This window comes from Ptychodera flava, chromosome 10 (genome assembly GCF_041260155.1).
Source record: "Ptychodera flava strain L36383 chromosome 10, AS_Pfla_20210202, whole genome shotgun sequence".
NCBI classification, from domain to species: Eukaryota; Metazoa; Hemichordata; class Enteropneusta; family Ptychoderidae; genus Ptychodera; species Ptychodera flava.
Window position 1 is genome coordinate 39,304,977 of NC_091937.1, and position 14,494 is coordinate 39,319,470.

Here is a 14,494-nt window from a genome sequence, read left to right on the forward strand (position 1 = left end):
GCTGCTTTGCTAACAAAAGTAGGGTCAGGTATGGGCCAATGTTTCAGTCAGAACTTTGACTGCATATTTATGAGTCTCAGACAGGATCATGTGATCAGCACATTATGTCATATGTACAGTGTATAGTGGCAAGCTCGGATATTAGATGACGAAGCATCGAACGTTGAACTTGTTTGCACGGCTTCACTTTTAAGTATCCGACTCTGTTCTTCTATTATGGTATTTATGGTGAAATGACGATTGTGATTTTTGATATTTTTTCTCAGACGTGACCTGCTGACCATGGCGACCTTTGGCATGTACGGCAACGACTAAAAAATAAGTTATTGTTTTTCATTTAATGTCGACGTAGGGTGCTTGGTTAGGGAAACTATGGAGTTAAAATGACTCCATGGACATGCGAAATCGAAGGTAGCTCCAAGTGATAAATTCTACGCAATTACTGCACTTGTACTATTAACCATTGATAGCCATGCTTACAATAGTCCATGCCTGACCCTATTTTCGTTAGCAGCGAAGCCAGAGGTAGAAATGGGTCATGGGACAAGACTAACGAAAATAGGGTCACAGCAGGTACAGCAGGGGGCTATTGGTCAACAGTATTAGGCTGCGTTCAAAACAAATGGTGGTGGGGGGGGGGCTAGAGGAATTGCGATTGAAATCTTATTTTTTCAGATCCCCCTCAATACCCTAAAAAATTTTCAAGCCCCCCCCCAATTACCATATAGCCGCATATTATATTAGGAATGCACGCAGAGTAAAATATACATGTAATATGTCGTTCTGCACGTAGATATTCAACACTACCTCGTATCAGCAGGTTGTAGAGCCATATACCTAGGACAAGTTCTTAAATTGATCATTTTTAAAAGCATCAGTGGACTTTTTGGGTTTGTCAGTCTAAGCTGCATTGAGTTTCAAGCTCTAGCCAGGTCAATGGCACCAGCTGAAAATCACACAAAATGACTATCATGAGAGAGTATGAAATTTGTGTATTTCTGGCTACGTTTTACCAAATTGTGAAAAATGAGCACAGTGACCTACTGATTTTTTTTTCAAAAGTACAAGACATATACAACTTAGATGCCACTTATAAATGTTTCACGTAATTGAAAATACGGGAAGGTTACAATATTCCATAAAATGAATGTTTTAATCACAGATGTTTTGGGTGTTATTATGGCAAATTTGATAACAATTAAATGATTCCATTTAGTCACACATCTTTCTATTTAAGGTAGAGACACACGTTAGATGATACTTATTTTAAACTCACTTTTTCTCAATAAATTTCACTTTTAGACCCCACACATTATATATTTTCTGTTAGCCCTATATCTCAACATTATGAAAAATATGTTTATTTTCCGAAATCACAGTGTTTGTGACCATTTCTCTCAAAAATATGCGTTTTTGAGTTTTTTTACCTAAAAAAAATTAGGTGTTACAGGACTATGGCGACTTGAGATCTTTTAACAGAAATCAACAATAGAGTAGTCTGGGGAAAAAACCGTGTCCCAGATTTTTTCTATTCCCTTTTGTTTTAGCACAATAGGTGTGAAGTAACAACTCTGGGTTTTTGAATAAATTACCGGGTTTCGTTCACTTCAGCAAGAATTTCTCTTGTTCTAATCAATTTTACCGAAAATCTGGGACACGGTTTTTTCCCCAGACTACTCCATTGTTGATTTCTGTTAAAAGATCTCAAGTCGCCATAGTCCTGTAACACCTAATTTTTTTTAGGTAAAAAACTCAAAAACGCATTTTTTGGAGAAATGGTCACAAACACTGTGATTTCGGAAAATAAACATATTTTTCATAATGTTGAGATATAGGGCTAACAGAAAATATATAATTTGTGGGGTCTAAAAGTGAAATTTATTGTGAAAAAGTGAGTTAAAATAAGTATCATCTAACGTGTGTCTCTACCTTAAATTAGAGTCTTTACTGTTCAAAGTGTTATTTTTGTGTTATTGTACAATGAGATGTGAAAATTCCATTCACTGGATGAACTTGAATGTTTTTATATATTGATTTTAAGTGATTTGAAAAACTGACTTTTCATCGTACATTTGTGTAAAATCAAGTATGGTGGCCCCATCTTTTTTCCTAATATATGATTGGTCTCATATGCAAGAATTCAAAAATCCATGGTAACTGTTAGTCCTCCAGTCTTCTATGTGTTGCTGTCTGGCTGGATCTTGTGTACAAGTAGATGTATGTTTCACTGTCAATTGAGTGTCCTATGACCGAAATCAGAGTCAGAGCTACATGTATCACTGTCACTGCCAGTATGTAGTAGCAGGGCAGTAGTTGTATTAACTTTTTATTTCGACAATATTTTTGTTCAGTTTATACAATTGCGTTCTTGTTCTACTCCCTACAGCACGTTGAGCTGTCCAGTATTCAGCTTGCCAACACAGCCTACTTGTACCCTGCATTTGTATCATTCGATCACCAATATTTAGAAAAACGGGCTTTGTTGACAAACTGAATATTGTGTTTTTTAGCATGCTGTAGAGAGACACCAAGAACTGTGTTTGATACATTGCATAGACATATTGAAAAATTATCAACAGTTGCAGCTCCTGCCCCATTACAAGGCCAAATTGTTTTACGAAAATTTAATGGCATTCATGCATTTGAAGATTTTTTTTAGATTAAAGACATAAAATGCGACAAAACAGTTCTAGATTTTGTTGAATTATGACTAACATTATAACCACTGGACGACATCAAAATGTTGGGAGTCAAAATATTTTCAGGTCCCCCCTATAGGCAGAGCAAAATTTTCAAGTCCCCCCTCGACTTACCCTAAAAATTTCCGAATCCCCTGAATTTCTCCAGCCCCCCTCACCATTTTTAGTGAACTCGGCCTTAGTGCAGTGATTGCGTTGAATTTATTTCCAGCTTGGAGCTACATTACCTTGGTGAATTTAGATTTTGTATACCCATTGACTCATTTTACCTCCATAGTTTCCCGAACCAAGCATCCTATGTCGATATTGAGAGAACAACGAAAAATCGTTTTTATTTTTGAGCCTTTGCCGCACATGCCAAAGGTTACCAAGGTCATCAGGTGACGTCTCAGACAAAATCATAGACGAAATTGTCGTTTTTCCACTAAATACCATAATAGAACAACAGAGTCTGAGACAGAAAAGTGAAGCCGTGCAAACAACTTCACCGTTCTATGTTTCGTCATCTAATTTCCAGGCTTGCCACTGCACAGATGTTCTGATCACATGATCTTGGCAGGTGACTGTGCTCATTAATATGCAGTCAAATTTCTGACTGGAGCATTAGCCCATACCTGACCCAACTTTCGTTTGCAGCGCAGCCAGTGGTAGAAATGAGTCAAAGAACCAGACTAGGGTCACCATTTATATCTTCTTAAATGAAAAGATAAGGTCAAAGTTCATGTAACATGCAATGATTGCTTCGACAGTTTAACGTTATACTGGCAAACCGTTTGTTGTACATTCGTTTTGCTCTTTAATACTAAACTTCCCTGAAACTTTTTTTAAAGTTTTGTCAGTAAAAGTCACAGAGTTGTCATAATTTTGATGCTATGGTGTTCATATTGTAATGTTTAAAATAAGTATTTAATTAAAAGCAGTCCCTCAAAAGAGAAAGCTAAGAAATTCTATCATTTCTTTTACTCTCACTGCCAGCTGATTGTAAGGGCTTTGTTTTTATCACTTAAAATATTGCAAATTCATTATTTCAACTGCATTCGATCGCCTTGTAGAAGATTAAAGTAATTAAATAATGAGCAGTGAAACAGATAACCTAGACAATTTCAAAACTTTAAAGATAGTCAAAATCTGAACTTTCTCTGAGATCATGAGGAGAAACACTAATTTATTGCAAACGATAGCACATACATTTCATTTTCACCTGAAATGAGGTACACATCATAAACACACCCTACCTTTCACGTTCTTTAATTTGATTATCAAGATCAGAAGAAATATATTGACATTGATCAAGGTAGATTTTTATGTATCTGTGAGATGTGTAAGTTACACCAGTGATTGCTAAACCATGATATGTTGATTTCAGTTTAATTTCCTCACTTCCAATCTTATGTCAAAGCAAGGAAATAGTAAAGAAGTTTTAGCATATTATAAGCGAATGATTTGAAAAATGGAAAAAGTTTATTTCATGGTAAAATTTATAATTAAATGACTCACTGCTTAATGTTTCCAGAGATTATGAAATCTCCACAATCTTAAAACTTAATAATAATGCTAGAATGAAAATCTATTGCTTCATTAGGAAAAAATATTGCCATGATTAAAATGGTGATCAACAGAGTCAAACATCTCCTTTGAAGTTCTTATAGTTTCTTGACTTCTGCTTTTCATACCATCAGTGAATGGAAAATCACTACTCATGGGATCAAAGATTGACACATTTACTCTGTTTTCTTTATGGGTCCCTTCAGTTGCCATTGTGTAGTAATCTCCTTGCAGATTTCTTTTTCTGACCAACTCAAAGTCCACCACACTTCCACTGCCATACTGATGATCTCACACTATAAACATACTGTACTTATCAAATGTAAGGTTTTATACCTCACATCTCAGTGGGTCACAAAGAAAGTCATAGTGTGAACACATCACTTCTCTAAAAAAACAAGTGTATTACAGTTTGGTACTTCCAATGATACACTTGATTTTAAAGGAAACTTCTTTGAATCTGAGAATCAATTAAACACCACCCCTATACCCCACCCAGCATCCCAATCCCTCCTTGCTGTGCCACTGTGTGACCTCCTTTGAAGTTCAGAAGGACCTCCTTTGAGTCATTTGGTTCAATTTCTCTTGTGTCTCTTCCATTTCATATAAACCTATCAGAAATTTGATCAGATGCATTACCTTTTGTCTGCACAGTATAGTAGCGATCTTAGTTTCTGCCAGATTCCATCTGGGTGAAACTCCTCCACGCAAACATTCACAAATCATGGACTTAACCAAGCCTAGACCTCCCTAGATTTCGTGGTCCAACCCTGGCAATAGAGCAATATGACGTCAAAACAAATTCAATCAAATCATACAAGGTAATATTTTACCAGGTCCCTTTAGTATCAAAGGCCAAATAGCTGTATCTTTTAGCATAGTTTTGTGATTTTATTTCCAAACTAAAAAAACAAGCTCGTTGGAATGTACTCAATGAGGGGTGTTTATACAAGTACAATAAATTATCCACTGGGACTGCATGTGCAAATTTGAGCAAGATAAATAATAAACGTTTGCCCAATCATAAAATGGCGAACCTTATGCAAATAGCGCAAAAACACTCTACGTTGTGCATATAAGCATTGACATCTTCACACAAACAAGAGAGTAGTCCATTTAATCTATAGTGCTAAATGTTTTCCACTTGGACAAGATGTGCTTTGTTTTCTTTGTAATATTACCAGTTTTTAAAAATGGCAGGAAATCAAAATAACGGTTAAAATTTAAATTTACTTGTCTAATTTTTCAGTAGTAAAAGACTATATCCTTTAAATTTGTAGAATTTAAAGAAAACCAGAGAAAATAGAAAGCCTTTTTCAGGTCAACAAATTTCAAGAGTTACAGCTACAGAGGCTTTAAATATCAAAATAAAAATTACAAGATTATGAAGGGCCATGTTGAACCATGAATACAATCACAAGTGGTGGTACCAGGTGTCCGGAATGGGTAAGCGTACCCTTCTAGCATGCTACCACCCGTCAAGCATGGCCCTGAAATGTAAAATCATTGGCAACTCAATGAAGCTACCGTATAAGGTCAAAGTTGAGAATACTGTCATGCATCATTTACGAAACAGTTGTGTCATATTTGCAAACCACGTCCCCATTTCTACCACAGATTTCTTAAAAGCTTTTGCACCAATGAGGCATGTCGTTCTCGAAAATCATGATATGACCTGCAAGCTCTACAGTATCTAAGGAGCTGTAAAACTTATAGTTATACACCATATGCTGGAGCAGATGGAATGTTGCTCGACAAGTAGGGAAAGTTGATAATTTGAAAATTAAAACCATTCCTCTTGTCATATAGCTTTGTTCACAGAGCATGATAAACAGATCAAGTTTTGAAGCTGAACTCACACTTCTGTTTTTTCTTTGATCTCTAACTCATCTGGATAATTATATGATTCAGATAATTTGATATGTTTGGATTATCAATATGTGAGTGTGTTATTAAAACGTTTTGAAATTCTCTTACGGCTGGATTTGTTGAGAGATTAAATGAACTCAGCTTCATATGAAAATCTGCAAGAAGTGGTGCACAGTTTGTTCCCATTGGAATGCCCACAGTAATTGCCTAAAAATACCGCAATTATACGATGTCACTCAAATTTGACCAAATTAGTACATACCAAAGATCAACAATAAGTGTTATTTCTATCTGTTCAGTGCAGGAAAATTATACGTTGATGTTATGACAATTTCTGCACAGTACAACCAGAAAAACATTTAGAACAATTTGACTGTCCATTCTTATCTGCAAACCATTATCAAGGGCAAGGAGTAGCTGTAAATTTTAATTTTTCCACTGTTTTTGTTTGTATGTCAATTGCAAGTTCTTTAATTGCAAACACATTTTGACATACCTAATATGCTGCTTGACAACACTTTTGAATTCTGGTTCAAACCAGAATTCACTTGTCAACAATACAGTTTTACACCTATCCAGGCAGAGCTGACAAGCTCAATACTGTTTATCTCAGTATGCTTGGGGAGTAAAAAAAGCTGTAGTTAATGCATTCACAAATTGTAAAAAAAACAACTGTCAAAGTTTACAGCTACTGGCCCATTAGGAAATTATGATGCTCATAATCTATCGCAGACTGTATATACTTACATCAAATTTTGCTTTATTCTATTTCTGCATGGATAGACTGCGTAAAGTCATCATAATGATGGACAGTTTTTTTGCAATAAAATTGCCCATTCGACTTGCATTAGAACTATCCGACTCTAATAAAAATATTATACATTTTATACAAATAGTATCCACAAAAATCGGATGTAATTACATATTCCACTTCATTTTTTTCCATGGTTTCCTGGAAAATTTCTTGTCTGTTAACATTTGTACCTGCACATACTTGCACTGAAAAATATTGCAATGCTGTTTTAAATGCAAGCTACGTACATTACCATTTCACAAGATTTCTTTTGCATGTCTATGGTCCCAATTCTTTAGAGGTTTGTTACTGAAGAATTTATATTTAAAAACAGCATAATCTGAAGTCAATATCATGCGCAAGCAATTATCTGTTAAGAATAAATGTACACAAAAGAAGGTCAAGGTTACAAGATGTGGTATAATTGTGATTTTCAATTACTTCTTGTGTTTGCAGTACATACGTACTGTAATACGTACTGTAGTTCTTCTTCAAATCCTTATACACTACAGGCCATCCAGAAGTTGTACAGGTCGATGTAGCTGTAAACAACAATAGGAGACTGTGAATGACTTGTCTCTTCTATATCAGTTACACAGACACTAGAAAGCTTACACAGACTGGAAGATACATTGCTCATTGACACTGCTTGCACTTTCTTCAAACACAAGGCAAGAATTATCTCCAAGGAACACATCTTCAACCGCTTATAAATCATGTACCAGAAGTACATGTTACTAAAAATGCTTTTATAAACTTTTATTGTACTTTTCAATGCTCAGATACGCTTATGCAAAAAAAATCAAATATCCAAAATATTTTGTCTCTAAAGTGTGTAACGCCAACAGGGGGGTAAAAAATAGTGGAAATAATTATACATAATACACTTGTAACATTCAATGGCTAAAATTGCCATGAAAGATACAGGTTTCATGTCTCTTTAGAAAGGTTGAAGAAATATCAATCAATTAAGGTATATCAGGTAGCTAGGCTGCTACGACATGAAAAATGTGGAACAAACTGGTCATCTGTCGTGAACTTTGGGGTTTGCCACCATAATTGTGGACCATTAGTCACAGATCGAAACTTGTTTGTCTGAAAGGGAAAGTGCAGTTGTTATCTGTCATAAATCATCTGTAGTAAGTTTGACTGCGCATGCATGTTTGTTCATGTCGTTAGCAATATTATTTAAAATTCCAATTGTTTTAATATCAAGGATCAGCTAATCAGAATGAAACCACCATAATGAAAGCAACTGACTTTTTCTAAAATTGTAAACGACTGTACTCCTTGTGGTGCAAGATTTGCAATAGCATACACAGCCTAAGTGACCTCATAACCAATGCAACCAGGTTGGACTTTGACCCTAAAACTCACTGCTTGCATGTACCCGATACAGACTGTTGGACTTTTTCCAAAATCACGTGAGCTGAGTTGTTTGTGTGTTTGACCAGCGGTGTTTGGCGGGAAGACTTCTTTGCTGTGAGTATCAATCTTCTAATTTCAGCTCATTTTTGGGATGATATAGACTCAGTTTAAAGACTTCTGAATCAGTAAGGAGAGCTTCAGTTGTACATCAAATATTTGGACTAGCTGCTTCAGTTTTCAAGTAATTTAGGAGGTATGATACTGTGGGCAAGGCTGAACTTGTTGTTAGGTCTGGACAAACAAAAATAGTCAAAACAATTGCTGCTTTCTGCGGTGGTAAAAACTATTATACCTGACTTTACAAATTTTATTATACATATACTTTACTTCCTGTCAAAATTGCAAATTAATATATCCAGGAATTACACAAGAAATGTCAAAAACGCCATTAGATACTGGAATATGCCCCCTGATGTGAGTCTCCACCCTTTAACTAGACTATAGGTTTGACAGTAACATGAAAAATATGACAATTTGTTTGGCTGCCATGTCAGGTTTCTTCAGTGCAATGAAATTTTGTTCAAATTATTCAAGAATACTCAGTCAAACAATTTACATTACTGCTAAGGAGTGGCAATGGTCGTCCTGAAAGACTTCTTAATTCACAATAAGATCGACAACCTTATTTACATGTGGTACAATGGTATGTTGTTGAGCATTGGTGGGTGAATACAAAAAGCCTTTTCTGACCTCGCATGACCTTTCTGCACTTAAGAGTACAGACAAACAATCCTGGCAATGCTTTATGAGCAAAAAAACAACTTAGCCACGACTAAACCAAACGTTTTATGTGGATAAAAAACTTGTAGAAGTACACACCCAAACCCACTTGTCTCCGGGCCACAAAACTGCAAAAAATTCCATGGTGGCTGCTGTAGGAAACAACATCTTCTAGCCGGTGTTAAATCTATACATATAATGACAAAAATTGTCTTAACAGGGACAGATAATGTCTATCAGTAAATATATCCCATCCAACAACTGCATCTACTGAATATCGGACGGAAAAAGTTAGCAGTCAAGCACCTCCACTCTTCATACATAAAATGTAAATGTTACTTTATCAATACCACCATCATACATAAACACATGTGCTGCCATTTGATCAGAGCTAGCGACATTGTGACATATCAAAGTTCAAACCTATTGGATAAGTTGTTTCAGAGAAGAAATTGCGTTCAAAATTGTTGAAAATTCTCCCTACAATTTGCCCCAAAATATTCATATGTAAATCAATCATTACATGATTTGAACACATACAAAAAAATTAAAATCAAAGTTAAAAATTAAAATTTTGAAAAAGTGTCAAACTTTACTCGAGCAAAATTTTCATATTTTGAAGGAATGTCAAATTTTTCATAGTATATGTGTGGTATTGACCCAACATGGTAATTTGTTTGCCAAAAGCAAGTGCTCCTGTTATCAGGCAATTTATGGCCATACTTTATCTATAATTCTTTTATTTATACCTCTCAACTAAAGGAAAAAGTAAAAATGAACATTTTGGTAGTAACAGGGCAACAACGGCATCACTGCAATTTTCAAACGGAAAACAAACAGTGCTACTAAAATGACAGCTTAAAACTAAATTCAACTTGAGGTAAATTTGATATTTCTCACAGTCACTCACAAATTACCAGAACACCGAAATGCAGTATGTATGATTCAAATTCTCAACATTGACAAAATTAATTTGTTATGAAGATGCTATTATGTGCTGATAAAATGATAGTATTTTACGATTCCATTAGAACTGTCATTTCAGCCAGTTACAATGCATAAAATTTTACTTTGTATGAAATGCTTTCACTGAGATTACTACAATACGATGCTATGCCTGCATTCGTGTGAGGTGAACACTCTGGTTAGTGCATAATACCCATGCAATATACCGGTAGAGTGAGTGCAATCAGCCATAAGTTTCTCCATGAAACTCGCAATAACGCCACTACAAATCAGTAAAAAACTGTCATGATCGATTACCCTGATTTATCACATTCACTAAATCAGTTTTTATTCATAGACTTGGACCAAGTGAATAATTCCATGTAAAGCAAAATGTGAACTTTTGTATTCTTCCTTGTCGATGGTGTTTGATAAAATATGTAATATGCACCATCAGCTAGCTTGCACAGTAGTGGTATGGACTTCCTGAAACGTTCCCCACTCTGCGGCAACTTTTTTTGTATTCAATCAAGCTCCAATAAAATTAGCCACAACATTCGCAAAATGCGACAGAAAGTGCCGAGTGGCGGAAAAATGTCTTCTTGGTTCGCCACGCTAAAGAAAGTGTGGCGAACTGGCCTCAAACTCAAGGACCCTGGTCAAATTCAAGGTGAACGAAACGATACGGTACTATCATATCTGATGACGAAACCGCTCTCGCTCTCAGCGCCAAGCCGGTGTACGGTAAAACACACAAGTGGTTGCCTTCTATGCATTATGCCCAACTTCGCTACGCATTGCCGAACTCAGCAAGACTTTTTCTTACCCTTTGAACCCAGTTTAGTACCATATAAGGACTAAAATAATGATATCATCTGGCCTAACAATAGAAAGTTCCAGTAATTTATGCGAACTTTCCGAGAAGGGGTCAATGGTTTAAATGAATATTTATTAAGGTCTGCTGACCCTCGAAAGCTTGTCTCCAACTCGGACACTCGACACAGAAGACGATTACGGGTGTATCATGTACAGCTATTGCTCTCTGGGTGATAGAAATGGCAGATTTACCACTTTTTGAGAATGTTTTAAGGAAAAAAGGAGCGATTTGCTAAAGTTGATTGCGATCATGGAGGTAGGATATGTTGTGATTGAACGTAGCACTTGACTATGGACTGTGGCCGCATTCTTTGATGCTGAACACTCAAGATGGAGCCCGTGGTTGAGGTTTTCTTAGCCCACAATGTTCATGATGAAGAAACTTGTTAGATTTTAGTTAAACTGAAGCGTATTTCGTTGAATTTAAAGTGGCTTACAATCGATAAGCTAATATACAATGTTGATATCGTGGCCTTTCCCTAGCCTGTAGTGCAGACCGCCACCGCCGACGGTCGACCTAGTTTGTTAACAAATTTACGTGTTGGTACTGTTGACCTCGTGATACATTTCCTATGTCTGACATGTGTGTGTTGCATCTCCCCAAGGTGGCTGGAAACCGTATGTTGTGATTTCGAACCCATTACTCACTGTATTTCCTAACTGAAATAAACAGGGCATGGAACTTTTCCCTCAATACTTAGTGTGTTATTTCTATTTAAAAGACCGATTTTGGTATGCTTGCCAAAATACCGTACGTGATCCTACTTTGAGTAGCCCCATGCATATATATACCTGGTACATCTATGAGAGACAATAAATCAGGGCGAGTTATTGAAAGCATATGTTGTACGTACGAGAATCAAACTAATATCAGTTGGTCCGAACACCAACTTTAATCGATAAAAAAATTAGTAAACTGTTTTTGTCTCCAACTCTTCGAGTTCAATCTAAACATACTTGCAGTTCAAACGATGGAGACAGGACGCTCTGTAATTGTGTGTATGTGTTGCACAATAGTTACATCCATGGTTGTACTTAAATCATATGGGTTGTTAGGATTTCTTATCACAGAAAATGAACTGCACCAGTCTTAAAGAAGTGTAACAAGTTGAGCAGTTGCATTTAAAAAGCCCTTGGCTGGGAAGAGGAGGGGGTTGGATTGCATAGAAAATCTATGGCACTTCAAACACAATGAGACCTTAAAATATTTTTGTTTTGATTTTATTTTGCAAAAGTTTTGTGTGGCTAAAGAAAGTTGTGTGGTTAACAAAATGTATGACCAATTTGCCACGCGATGAATCTGTGGCTAACAACTTTGAAATCCTAGCGCTACCCCTGATTCATATGCTCCTGCAAATGCTTCACATATATTGGAACATATCTTATGTGGGACATTGTTCTTATTGCAAATTATTGTTAAATATTGATTTGTGTTACAAGTTCACATGAACTCAAAAGCTGTCCAGTTCTACATCTTATTCTGACACAGGCTACTCGGAAAAAGGTGATATGATAGCTGGCAGGAAATTTTGACAGATATAATTAAATTTCTATATGTCGAATATACGGTACTGTACATATCAAAACTTATGGTTCATTTGTACAGTTGTTGGTCATATATTGAACAGAACTAATTAAATACAAAATTGAAGGTTTTATCATAATTTCAACATTACAATAAGATCATGCCTAAAACATGTCTGCCAAATACAAAAGCTATCATACTAGTAGTTTTTGAGAAACAAACTTTTGACCAAATATGGCAAAAATTGCCAACATTGGAGATTTCATAATAATTTCAATAGACTACCACATTTAGATAATTTCTAGGAATTGGTATACCAAATATCAAAGTTTCAGACAAGTAGTTTTGAGAAAAAAATTGACCACAATAGGCAAAATTTGCAGATTTCATCATAATTCAGGCGGTATTATCACATTGTGATCATCCCTGTGAACCTGTATACCACACATAAAATCTATCAGACAAGTGGTTTTGTAAAAAGATAATTTTGACCAAAAATGACGAAAATTGCTTTAAAGTTTCAAATTCCATATTTCTGCAGAATTTGCAGAAATCTAAAATAGGTCATCCCTAGGGACCTATATCCCAAATATCAAAGCTGTCTGATCAGCAGTTTTGAAGAAAATTATTTTTAAAATCTTTTTCACCAAAAACGACAAAAAATTGCCTAAAAAATATAAATTTGCACATTTCATCACAATTTGAACAAATCTGACGAAGGTCATCCATAGGAGTCATCCCTAGGACCTGTATACCAAATATTAAAGCTTTCAGACCAGCCGTGAAGGAGAAGAATTTTGCCAAAAAAAGTAGCAAAATTAACCAATGAAATAAAAATACATAATTTCATCACAATTTGATTAAGTCTGCTTGATGTTATCTCTTGGGCCTGTATTCAAAATATTAAAGGAATCAGATCGGCTGTTTGAAGAAAAGTTCTGAATGTAAAACGTTGTTGGACACCAGATGACTGATGATGCCCCACATCGCTGACATTGCATACGTGTCACTGACAGCAAAACTAATAACTCCAAAACAATGTGGTATATAAGAGAACTAGAGAACAATCCTGCTGGAGCCACATCCTGATACAGTAAACCTATTTAATGTGAATTGACAGTGCATGCAACCAAACTTGAATATTAACAACAAAGCTGCATTGATGTATATGGTCTCATCATGCTGCAGAACACATGTTGTTGCCCTCTTCATGTTGCAGCACTACTGGTACCGTTACCCTCACTTATTGGCAAGGATGGCTATTATACTATAATATTGGCACAGGTGAATACCCTGTCAGAAAGTTCCAGTGGCTTGTATTATTTAACATTATGTTACAATAATATATGTACACTATACCCATGCATCCCTATATAAACCAACATAATTAAGCAACATTAACTTCATGATTCCCAAAGAACTTCAGAATGCACTGACAGTGTTGCCCTGTTAATCACTTCCAGTTGGCACTTCTGGTATACCTAAATGTAGGTACGTCCTCTTGTAACTTGTAAAGGGCAGGACAGTATGGTGGCACTCCCTATCCTATTAGTATTATCCACTATATCTACCACAGCTACTTGGGTATATTGACACACAGTTGGTAGACAGTAATGGTGGTTACTAGTGTACATGTAACTGTGCTACCACTTTGTTTACTGTTTATACATGCCTATTGATACTTCACAATCATTATGCACAAGTTGATCTTCCAATTGGTATAACTTGTCATTCTTCATGTCTGTAGGCATTTTCCCCTGAGTAGGCTAACCTTCTTGTACACATCAGAATTAGTGTGCAGCATATATAATATGCAAACCACCTCTATTGCAGAATGTCTACTTGGAGTATGCATAATGAGCTAAACAAAATTAGTGGTTTGTTTGACCTACATTCGAGAAGTGACTGCCCAACTTTAAGCAGTAAACGTCATCTTAGACATACATAAGACTTTCAGTCATGTTGATTGTCATCTGCACACATTTCTGTTTTAGTGGTACAAGTATAACAGAATGGCACACACTTGTCATGATGACATGATGCATGATGACCAATAAATGTGGCAATTAATGATAATTCATAAGTGCCAGAGTA

At 35.9% G+C, this 14,494-nt stretch overlaps 1 long non-coding RNA gene across 2 annotated transcripts in view; it reads right to left on the bottom strand.

Moving 5' to 3' along the window:
- Nucleotides 1-7,297: 7,297 nt before the first annotated feature.
- Nucleotides 7,298-14,494, bottom strand: part of LOC139142746 (uncharacterized) — a 123,049-nt gene continuing 115,852 nt past the window's right edge. For both annotated transcript variants that reach the window (XR_011554470.1, XR_011554471.1), the window contains exon 5: nt 7,298-7,448. This is a non-coding gene — a long non-coding RNA (uncharacterized lncRNA). The remainder of the gene's footprint in view (nt 7,449-14,494) is intronic.